The 4187-nt window shown below is 48.5% G+C and overlaps 1 protein-coding gene across 1 annotated transcript in view; it reads left to right on the top strand.

Moving 5' to 3' along the window:
- MDGA1 (MAM domain containing glycosylphosphatidylinositol anchor 1) overlaps positions 1–1762 on the top strand; it is a 229423-nt gene extending 227661 nt beyond the window's left edge. Inside the window, exon 15 of the transcript XR_015283587.1 lies at positions 1581–1762. The gene's annotated coding sequence lies outside the window, so the exon portion shown is untranslated. The remainder of the gene's footprint in view (positions 1–1580) is intronic.
- The last annotated feature ends 2425 nt before the right edge of the window (positions 1763–4187 follow it).

Below are 4187 nucleotides of genomic sequence, written 5' to 3'. Positions count from 1 at the left end.
TGTTGTGTCGTGCCATGTTGTGCCATGCCGTGCCGTGCCGTGCCGTGCCGTGCCATGCCATGCCATGCCATGCCATGCCATGCCATGCCACTCTATTGACAAAGCATAGCTTGAGTTGGGGATGCATAATCATCTCTATGCATCTCAACCATCAATCTGCATAATCATCGAATGCACCTCTTCCAATTACCCTAAAGAGATCTAAACTCAATCCCCCAACTGGACTGGGAGATGTCAGTTATCCTGCAAACCCTCACCTGATCCCAAATCAGAAATCTCAAGGAAAGCCCTCTTTCCCCCTCAGTTTCCCAGGCCCATATCTACACAAACATCCCAGCTAAGTCTGCAACCAGCGCTCTTTGCACTCTTGCAGCTTAGCCCATCCTTTAGCAAATCCCTGCCCTGGTCCTGCATGCCCAGCTGTGCCCCACTACCCCCAAGGCTGCTAGCTGTAGGGTGCCTGGGGCAGGCTGTGCCCAGGTCAGCACAGGTAAGGGGTTAAGCTCAGGACAAGCAGATTGATGTCCACCTCATCTGACTCCCACTGCCAGCAGCACCCCTGGGCTCTGGGAGATACCTCTGCTCTGTGTGCCAAAGCAGTGGGCAGCTGCCTGAGCCTCCCTCCTTGCAGGGATGGGGAGTAACTATGGTAACTGTCTCCGGCTGCATCCCAGCTCCATGTTTGTCTCTCCTCAACAGTGCTTGTGTTTATCTTCGATGTTCCATTTGCAGCTTACTCCTTCATCCTCATGACCAAAATAAAAAAGTGAGGTCTTGTAACAGCTCCCAGCCTCCTTTCCCAGAGACAGTCTTAACCACAGACAAGTAGATCCCCACAGATAAAGCATTACCTCACTCAACACCTTCCTTGCTCATCACCTGAGAGTCCCTACAGGTCCATAGCAGACATGGTTAATCACCAAAGCACAAAATTAGTGTTTGAAGTCTTGCAGGAGCCTGGAGGTGCCAGTGGGCATCAGCAAGTGCCACATGAGAGGTGTGCTGCAAGGGCACGTGGGGTGCATAGCTGGCTTCTGCACACACACCAACTGGCTGGTTTCCAGAACTACCCAGTGAAGCAATATAGATGCCACCCTTAATCCCTGTGTAACTTAATCCTTCAGATGTAAAACAGGGTGACTGAGTTTCCTCCTCCTGAACATTTATCAAAACCTTTGAGGCACAGCCACTGCTCTGTGCTGCAGTGCCTGGCACCAGAATTTATGCTTCAGTGTCAGCAGTGACTGCTAAGGTAAAAATTTTCAGAAGAATTTTAATGACTCAGATGTGGAAATCAGATTTGGGTGACACTTCTGAGAATGGATCTTGGGTTCTTGACACTTTTGAAATGTTCCCCACAATAATTTTAGAATGTCTGAACTACCAATTAGTGCTTGATTAACAATGGTAAATAGAAGCCTTGTGTTCTGCTATCTCCCTTGCTGTTTCAGCTGTTAATGACAACTACACTAGGAGCTGCCAGGGGAAACATTTAATATGTAAAGCCTGGAATTATTTTCCCTCTGTGTTTAAAAAAAAAAACTGATGACATTTCTTTTCCCTTCTTTCTCTCTTTTCAGCCCTTTGCTTTGTCATGCTGAGCAGCACATCTGACACCAGCTGAAAACATCTGGAATGGTTCTGATAGGAGCAGAGCCAGCTGCCTTTTCATAGTTCTCTGGGACTGAGAGATATATATCAGATGTGAGTGTCTCTCCTCACTAATAATATGTTATCTGAATAAATAACTGGTGGTGGCTTAGACCTGGCTGAAGTGTTTGCTCTCTGCTCCTGTTGCAGATTTGATTTACAATGTTTTCTCTCGCTTCACACTGATTCTTATTTTACTTTAGGGTTTTTTTATTCAATAATTTATTTTCTTGTCCTCCTCTCCCTCCTTCCCCTCCCCTCCTTAGACATTCAATCACAGCTGCCTGCAAGGGGGGGTTGCAACCCAGCTTTTCATCTGTTTGTGTTGCAAACAGAGGAAATTTGAGAAGCAACCATACAAATATTTTCTATCTAGTCTCTGCCCAGATCCATCCAGAGGATAAAGGCTTGTCTGGGAGGCATGGTTTGGAACTGAGCCTGCCAGTACAGGGGATGTAGGTTGAGGTCTGGCTGTGCCCAGGCACAGAGAGATGACATGGAGATGCAGTGTGGTTATCCATGGGCATCAGGCCATTAGTACTGCAGTCCTTCTGGGATTTGCTTTCCTCTGCCCCCCACATCAAGGATCCTCCTCCCTATGACAGAAACCTTCTTTGGTGCCACAGGGGACCCCAGACACCCGTACTGATCCCCAAAAGAGTCACTTCATGCCCACTGCACCTGAAACACACCTCCCTGTGTGCAGAGCAGAGCTACCCAGCACACAATTAGCAGGAGGCTGGAATACACAAGCGCAGAGTCCCAAAGGCATTCCCACATATCTCTGAACCACCAAGGTTACCCATCCCAGCTCTCTTCCCTCTTTCATCATAGCTATTCAGTCACCTCTGCCTGGACAACCCTGCCAACCTCAAATCATCTCTTCTTCCCACGATCAAAGTAATCAACTGTTGTCTCCAGTAATGCTGTCAGGAGCAGAGGGCTGTGATGAATCCTTCCTCTCAAGGCATCCAGGGGTTCTGCAAAACTACAGAGGCACCTGACTCCAGCAGGCCATCCCTGGATGGACACCAGCAAGGGAAAACACCTTGGGATGCCAAGGGCTTTTCTGGCAGCAGGAGTGATTTCAGGCAAAGAGAAAAGCATGTTATGTGACAGTGATGAAATGTGAAACCAGCTGCTTTTAAGGCCTTTCATCCATCATCCTTGTGAGCCTCTGACAGTGACAAGAGGAAGGGTGGGATGAGAGGAGAACCAAGAAAGAAGCATAGTGAAAGGAATTGACTCTGAAGACTTGGCATAGATTAAAAATAAACAGCTCTTCCCACATGTCTCTGCACCTCCATCCAGTCCTGTCTGTACAAACAGCCCCCTGAGAGTGACACTTCCAGTGTCAAGTCTCTGCAAGGGTCAGTGACAGCAGGGAATGGAGTCTAACAGACTGTCCCATCCACCCCCCAGGTCTTCTTCCTTCCTAAGTCACTGCAGTGCCTCACACAGATGTTCCAAGATCTCCGTACAGAAAGTCTCTTCCACTGCAGATACCTCTCCAGATCTTAGCCCCGTGGAAGTGACCCACATCACAGCAAAACAAATCCCACCACAATGTATGTTACGAGGCAGAGCCCCTTGAGAGCATTGGTTGGGAGCTCTGAGGACCATAGCAGCTCAGGCTGCTCCTCATCACCACCAGAATCTCTGGAGGGTGGAGGGTGTGGCTAGATGTACTAGCAGTGCTGTATTAGAAGAGGAGCTTGTTCCTCTTGCAATATATGTCTTCACAGCGGCCTCCAGGACCACCACATTTTCTGTTTGATGGGAAATGTGGGTAAAATCAGATTCTGCTTTTTGCTGCAGAGGAGGAAGGTGTCTCCCAGCCTGGAAATGCAGCTACTCTCAGCTTCTCCCAGTTCAGATAGGGAGTCCACTGTGAACAAAAACATCTCCTGAGGATCAGAGCACCAAGGACACCTCAGCTGCCTAGAGAAAACGACCCTGGGAAGCACCCTGCAGCAGGCAAGGGAGGTGGGGCAGCCACCAGTGGGCATGGATCACTGGCTGAGATCCTCTATTTGTTGCCCCTTAAAAAGCTTTTGCTGGATTAACTGAAGACTTGAGTGTGGAAATGTATTTCATCACCTGCCAAAGGACAGTGAAAAGCAAAGCAAGAGCCATGTTCCACCTCAGTGAAAGGCTTCAGATGAAAAGCAACCATGGAGTTGTCATGAGACTGCTTGTTTGTGTTATTTTGGGCTCAGATATTTGCAAATACAACCTGTTCTAAACTGATCGCTCTCTGTTTTTTCAGACAGTAAGTGATAAATGTGGTCATTTTGCATTCATCTCTGGGAAGTGAGAAGGGTCTGAGAAGAAAGAGCAGCTGAGAGAAGGGACTCTGCTTGCCTGGAATGGGGTTTACCAAGTGCCTGGATCCCTGTGACCACAGGGGCATTTACAAGTGACTAATCATCACCATGCCCTCCCCAGAGCCTTCCCCACAGCCACCTCTGAACTCCTCGCAGACACTGATGGAAACAGTCTCCTCAGCCTCACAGCCCCCTGGAAACAGGTTACCT

The sequence above is a fragment of the Cyanistes caeruleus genome, chromosome 2, assembly GCF_971803275.1.
Source record: "Cyanistes caeruleus chromosome 2, bCyaCae1.hap1.1, whole genome shotgun sequence".
NCBI classification, from domain to species: domain Eukaryota; kingdom Metazoa; phylum Chordata; class Aves; order Passeriformes; family Paridae; genus Cyanistes; species Cyanistes caeruleus.
The sequence above is the reverse complement of the archived record's forward strand: the minus strand, read 5'-3'. Positions and strand labels throughout refer to the sequence as shown.